The sequence below is a fragment of the Argopecten irradians genome, unplaced genomic scaffold, assembly GCF_041381155.1.
Source record: "Argopecten irradians isolate NY unplaced genomic scaffold, Ai_NY scaffold_0227, whole genome shotgun sequence".
NCBI classification, from domain to species: domain Eukaryota; kingdom Metazoa; phylum Mollusca; class Bivalvia; order Pectinida; family Pectinidae; genus Argopecten; species Argopecten irradians.
Genome location: NW_027187694.1, coordinates 37,305 through 44,439, shown reverse-complemented (window position 1 = coordinate 44,439; position 7,135 = coordinate 37,305). Strand labels below are relative to the sequence as shown.

Below are 7,135 nucleotides of genomic sequence, written 5' to 3'. Positions count from 1 at the left end.
CTTTTCAACATCGTTTGATTTTAGATCGAGTAATTGTCATGAGGTACATAAAAATCAACGTGCTTTCTTACGATTCACACCTAAGATAATAAATTAATTAGCACTTATGTATTATTATTTATTTATACACCGCTTTAATGCGTTTGGTAAATGTTTCAATATATGTTTAGTTTTAAACATGAACGCGATATATTTGACTTATTTGACCACATAGCTACAAGTGTTTGAATAGGTGACTATAAAAGTTGTTACAAAATAGACATTCTGACCATTTTAAAATATCCTTACAAAACAAATTTTTGAACTCGTTTTAATTGTTTACGATGAATGCTGACACATTTAGTATAAGCTAGGAAAAATAACGAGCTTGCCAGGATTCGAACCTGGAATCTTCTGATCCGTAGTCAGACGCGTTATCCATTGCGCCACAAGCCCTATATATTGTGCTATATTACACAAACTTTTCACTTTTCGGATAATCTTATCAAGCGGAACACATCGTTTGTCAATGATATGTAATAAGGTTCGGTATAGTTAGCAAAGCAGGTTTAAAACATTAATGTTGAGCCAAATGACTTATAAATAAATATACAAGTTAATTTTTGAACTGGTTTTAATCGTTTTCTTTGGAAAATATTTCTGGTGACTAAAATGTGATTAAGGCTAAAAGTAATAACCCAGGAAAAATTAAGAGCTTGTTAGAATTCGAACCTGGAATCTTCTGATCCGTAGTCAAACGCGTTATCCATTGCGCCACAAGCCCCATTACAATTGGGCAACAAGGGCTTATAAAATGAGGCTTGTTCCAAAGTTTTCTTAAATTGCTCAATTCATTTTTTTTTTCAATTATCATTTTTTACTATTTAATATCATTACATATTATTTAAGGATTAAAGTCTCTTTCTGGTGGTTCTATCGAAGGATAAAGTTGAGTAGGGTATCGATATTTGGAATGGACCGCGAAGCGGTCCATGAAACAAATATCGATACCCTACTCAACTTTATCCTTCGATAGAACCACCAGAAAGAGACTTTAATCCTTATATTTACAGTCTTTAACTATTATTTTCATAGCTCAAAATTTACCCTTAATAGTGTTTATGGCATTTATAAGACTAAAATTGAATTATATCGTTTGGTTCCGACAGGCATTTCGAACAGCCACTTGAAGTGGCGGAAATTCCCGCCAATTTATCAATGAACATACCAATAAAATGAGTTCCGTCTGATGAAGCATATATCTGAGGTTTTCTCGGTATGGAACTATAAATCATTTTATTTATCTGTTGTTAAAAACACCATGGTGCAAAGCAGTTTGGTTTTAATATTTTGCTTCGTATGATTTCACACGCTTACACAATTCATAACGTGGCAGGATATTTAACGTAGTTGTGACGCGGCGTCCGATTCAAACCGCCTGTGTCAAGGAGGTGTGACAAACAGAGAGTTTCTTCAATTTCGTGATCACTTGAGTTCTACTTAATCAGTTCACGTTTGAAATTTCTTGAATACACGGATGTTTACATAGTTCCATGTCATTCTTTCCGGATTTTAGAGATTTTCAAATGTATCGGACGTCGTTTCGAGGAACATGTACAAACACAGGTAGGCCCACTACTGTAAACGTTTACTGTACCGCTCTCAAAATGTTAGCTATATTTATATTGTTGTTTTAAACACTTCAATAAATATTAGAGGTATCTATTACAAGTATTGTAAAGCTACAATTGAAGGATTCCGTTTCATTGATATTTCGAAACACCCAAACGTACATTGTGTATGTAAGTCCTACTCTCGCCGATTCACAGTAGATTCTAGATATCGTACAGGACTTGTCTGTCCGCCGAGGTGAACAAAAATGCATTGTCGTGCTAGGTCGTTTTGGTTACACTTATCCAACTCAAATACTGACGTGTTCTGACATATCTTATCCATTCGCGTACAACCAAAGATGTTAAAAATACGAATATGATGTAGATCTAGGCTGTACATGTTGTAGAGAACAACACAGACTCACAGACACACAACATGTAAACATTGCGACGTCATCGGAATGTGCAAAACTGTACACTGTACAACATTGTTTATTTATCATACGCACGGAAGCATTGCTCAAAGAGGTACGGTAGTAACATAAACAATGTAACTTTTCTACATTTGTATTTACACACGTACATGTATATGTGTTCAAACCTATTTTGATACATGTACATGTTCATCGAACGTAACGTTACGTTCGGTTACAGTACTGAAAACACCAAAAGTTTCTGATTTGGACCATCATAAATTCATCCGCGCGACTCCAAATTGCGCGTGACATACTCAATTTATCGAGAAATAAAGTTGAGTAGCCTTTGGTTGAAATCAACGGGGTTTATACTATCAATTCACCACTTACTGTAAATATATTACACTACACTTAGACCTAACACGTATTTAAGTTTCTTCTGTGTGGTGTTTTATGTGTATTATGATTCGTGTCTCGTCAATATATTTTGTGAGTTAGCTCGCTATGAAGAAGAAAACATAATGAAATCATTTAAACAAGACGTACTGCTGCTATCGGAGACGATCATTACAGAGACTAAGTAGTGATCACTGGTAATGGAACTAACTGTAAATAGTCTACTATGAGCTAGTCTAAAATGATAACCCAGGTAAAATAAACGAGCTTGCCAGGATTCGAACCTGGAATCTTCTGATCCGTAGTCAGACGCGTTATCCATTGCGCCACAAGCCCTATTACAACGTAATGAGAGGGGCTTATAACATGAGATTGTTTAAATGTTTACTGACACTATAATGTCCAATTGTCCTTGTTTACTCTTTTATATTACCGATTTTGATATCTCAATAAATTTAGACCTCAAACGTATTCAGAGTTCCTCTGTCTGATTTTTAAGTGTATTACGAATCGTATGTCGTCGATACTTTTACCTCCTGAAACTTTTTGTGATATCTCTCTATGTACAAAACAAACGTATGACATAATGATGATAAGTCAAGTTGCCGGTATCTGTGGTGATAATTACAGGGATTGGTAGTAGTAATCATAGATAAGGGATTAAAGGGTAGGCCAAATTGTCCACATGATATATACATAGTTATGTAGGTACAGTAGGAAGAGTTACCTGGATTGCCTTACAAAGAAAAGAAATAAAACGAAATAAAACAAAAAGCAAGAAACAATCCATTTTGTAAGCAACTATATGCATCTAGATTAATTGGTGAATGTTCTAAACTTACTTAATATATATTCTGTTAAATAGTTAAACATAAGCCTTTGATAACAATGCTAAGATATATATGTAAAAAATATGAATATTTAGAATGATCGATTTCTGTTGATATAATATGAATATGATATAATATGAATAAAAAATTCTGATGGCATGTATCTGTTTACTTTCAAACACAGGTACACAATGTACCAACGTGTAATCAAAGCTCCCCTAAACCCCTATTGGCCTTCCCCTAGTTTTACCTGACACAAATGGAGATTGTACAGTGTACTAATACTACACTTACATCTACGTTTGTTTCCCTTGAAACTCCTGGATTAGGGGTTACTATATACCATTGGTGTATATTAAAGATGTTCACCGCTGACAAATGGTATTTTTCACTATCTAAAATAGGAGCAGACGATTTGGTATTTTTCTTCGGTTACAAAAGTTACTTACTTAACACCATTTACAGCATTGAAAAGTTTGAGCTTCTAATTTTACTTCAAGTTTAAAATATGAAAAATAATTAATTGTATCCCGAAAAAAATCCGTGGCACTATATCTTATATGGAATGAAGTATTGATTGCACATGCACCAAAGGCAAAATAAATTATTTTATATTATTTTTTGTGTTTATTAAACATATATATATACACGATTAAAAACAAATATTGTTCAAATGATGAATATCATTTATGCTCTGCCGGCGGTGGAGCATCTTTAATATTCACATAATATAGCGTTTTTTCATCGTTTCTTCCATTTATCGGGTTTTATAAGAATATTTATCAGGTTGGGCGACACCTACCTTTCAATTGCCTTTAAAAACTAATGACGGGGAAAAAAGTAACGAGCTTGCCAGGATTCGAACCTGGAATCTTCTGATCCGTAGTCAGACGCGTTATCCATTGCGCCACAAGCCCCATTACAATTGCGCTACACGGGCTTATAAGATGAGGCTTGTTTCAAAGTTTTCTTAAATTGGTCAATTAAAGATGCTCCACCGCTGACAAATGATTTTTTTTCACTATCAAAAACAGGAGCAGACGATTTAGTATTTTTCTTTAGTTACAAAAGTTACTTACTTTACACTATTACCACCATTGAAAAGTTCTAGCTTCTAATTTTACTTATGAAGGAATAGGAGTATATAAAACCGATTATTAATTTTATTGCTGGATTTATTATTTCCCTTCGCAAGAGGGCGTTGCCTTTATAACTTCCGTTATGGATAGATGGGGGATCAATATCACTTGACACTCGATATTTGAATTGACCACAAATATTACGTGATTATCCTTTTTTTCTATTTTATATCACCAATGTTTATATTACACTACACTTAGACCTCACACGTATTTATCTTTCTTCTGTGTGGTGTTTTATGTGTATTATGATTCGTGTCTCGTCAATATATTTTGTGAGTTAGCTCGCTATGAAGAAGAAAACATAATGAAATCATTTAAACAAGACATACTGCTGCTATCGGAGACGATCATTACAGAGACTAAGTAGTGATCACTGGTAATGGAACTAACTGTAAATAGTCTACTATGAGCTAGTCTAAAATGATAACCCAGGTAAAATAAACGAGCTTGCCAGGATTCGAACCTGGAATCTTCTGATCCGTAGTCAGACGCGTTTTTTTTTTATCTTAAAAATATGATTTTAATTTCCCAGACATAGGGCCGCAGGGGTTGGGGCCCCTGGGGTTCCTCACATTGCAAGCACTACAATCTATTCAACATAAAATTAATACAGGCATCAACAAGATAAAATATCAATATTAAAATATCACAGTTGTGACATCATATGTCAGTAAGCTAAATATCACAGACATTGTACAAACAATGAAATCATTGAAAAACTAGTAGAAACTATACCCGTACGGCTTTACAAATTTACTTTCACTCCATCCAATTCTACAGAAACAATTTTATTATCATTTTCAAAATACTTCATAAAGAGCCTTGCATTATCCTGTGCTTTATATTGATGAAATGCATACTTAATAAATTGTTTAACCGTGAATTTGAAAAAACGTAAAATTGGTACATTCTTTTCACCGAGCAACAACATGTTCCTCCTCTTAAAAATACAAAATCTTGCCACGCTCAGTATAAAATTAACAAAGAAGCCGTTTACATACTTCCATTTCTCGCCAAAACCCAAAATAATAAGACAGTCATAATTCAGCGAGTTCACATTCTCGGGACTTGCCTTGGAAAATAAATTTTCTAATAAACCAACCATATAAACCTTGAAGTCCGATAATTCCGGACAATGAAGAAACATATGAAAAATATCCTCGGACTGTGTCTGACAAACCGGACAATCATCTGAATCTGAAATACCGCACTTTAGAAGTTTCTTTTTAGTAAAAACCGCGTTATGTGCTACTTTGTAATGAACTTCAACGCATTCAACCGGATAATGTGGTGCGTGTATGACTCGAAAAATACTATTTACCTGTTGACCCTGGAAGCTATTCGACCAGAACGTCACCGATACGGGTACCGTGAAATGCATGCTGACGAGTACACGGTAAATGTCACGCGTGTGTCGTGGGATAGTGCGTGACCCCGAAGCATTCAGTTTCAGTGATATAACGGGTTGTGTCAGACCAGTGTTCATGTAACAGTTGTTTATTACTGTTTCTACAAAATTAAGTGGAAGCTGCCTGAGAAGTCTCAGATATTTTATGGATATTTCCTCCCTTGTGATTTCCGGATATTTTTCCTGGACTATTTCAACCACTGCCTGGATAGGAAGAAAACCCTCCACAACTTCGTAAGTAAGATCCTTCAAATATATCAGACCTGAGTCTATGAATATTTTCTCAAACACCGTTTTACCATTTTCATTTACTATGAGTGGATTACAAAACATAGGTTGACAATAAACATTCTCGGGCCCGTTTTCAAAAATAATAGAAGAGTAGATATCGGACCAAGCCAAAAGCATATCTCTGTAAAAAATCGGAACACATTGAAGCTGCTTCAGTTTAAGAACACAATTAAAAACTCCCAATCCGAGATTCATACCACCTATTTTAGATAGAAAGTACTTGCATGTTTCTTTCCATGGTGATAAATCAGAATTGTAAAAAAGCCTGAAAACAAATTTAATTCTAAAGGACTTCATTTTGAGGTCTATATCCGGATATTGTAGTCCACCTTCAGACTTGAGCCCTATAAGAGTTTTAAAACCAACTAAGTGAGCTCCATTATTCCATAAAAAATTTAAACATAAAGTTTTGAGTTGTATTTGATATCTATCTGGAATACTTGCTACTGTCAATGTATACCAACACTTGGACAGCAACAGAGACGAAATTACAGTAGCCCTACCCTGAATAGTTAATTTTCTCTGGAACCACATATTTAAAATATTGCGTATAGATGCAACTTTAGGTTCCCAATTCAAAGATTCACATAAGTTACCATTTGGACCCAAAAAACACCGAGTACTAGAATAGACTCTTGCAATAATTTGACATTGAAAGCGTCCGATTCTGCAGCTGACATCTGTCCACAACCAATACACAATAATTCAGACTTGTCCCTATTTATTTTGGCGCCAGAAGCCCGGCCATATTTTTCAAAAACATTAAAAGCCTGGTCAATGGAAGTTTTGTTAGCCAGAGTCAGTGTAGAATCATCAGCATGCTGGAAAATTTTAGCAGACGTATTACTGATAGGAATTGAAATACCGCTAATCATGTCATTTTTAAGTATAGCTTGACCTAGGGGCTCCGCTACAAGTACATATAGTAATGCAGACAATGGACAGCCTTGTCTTACAGAATTCTTAATTGGGAAATATTTAGTAATATGACCATTGCATTTCACACTGCTATAGATCCCATTGTAAAATATTTTAATCCACTTAATGAAAAAATTACAAA

The 7,135-nt window shown here is 34.7% G+C and overlaps 3 non-coding genes across 3 annotated transcripts; all 3 read right to left on the bottom strand.

Annotated features, from left to right (window-relative positions):
* Window positions 1-362: 362 nt before the first annotated feature.
* On the bottom strand, window positions 363-435 carry Trnar-acg (transfer RNA arginine (anticodon ACG)). The gene has a single exon. It is a non-coding gene; the product is annotated as a tRNA-Arg (tRNA).
* A 2,232-nt stretch (window positions 436-2,667) lies between these two features.
* Trnar-acg (transfer RNA arginine (anticodon ACG)) lies at window positions 2,668-2,740 on the bottom strand. Its single transcript has one exon. It is a non-coding gene; the product is annotated as a tRNA-Arg (tRNA).
* Window positions 2,741-4,078: 1,338 nt separating this feature from the next.
* On the bottom strand, window positions 4,079-4,151 carry Trnar-acg (transfer RNA arginine (anticodon ACG)). The gene has a single exon. It is a non-coding gene; the product is annotated as a tRNA-Arg (tRNA).
* Window positions 4,152-7,135: the final 2,984 nt, after the last annotated feature.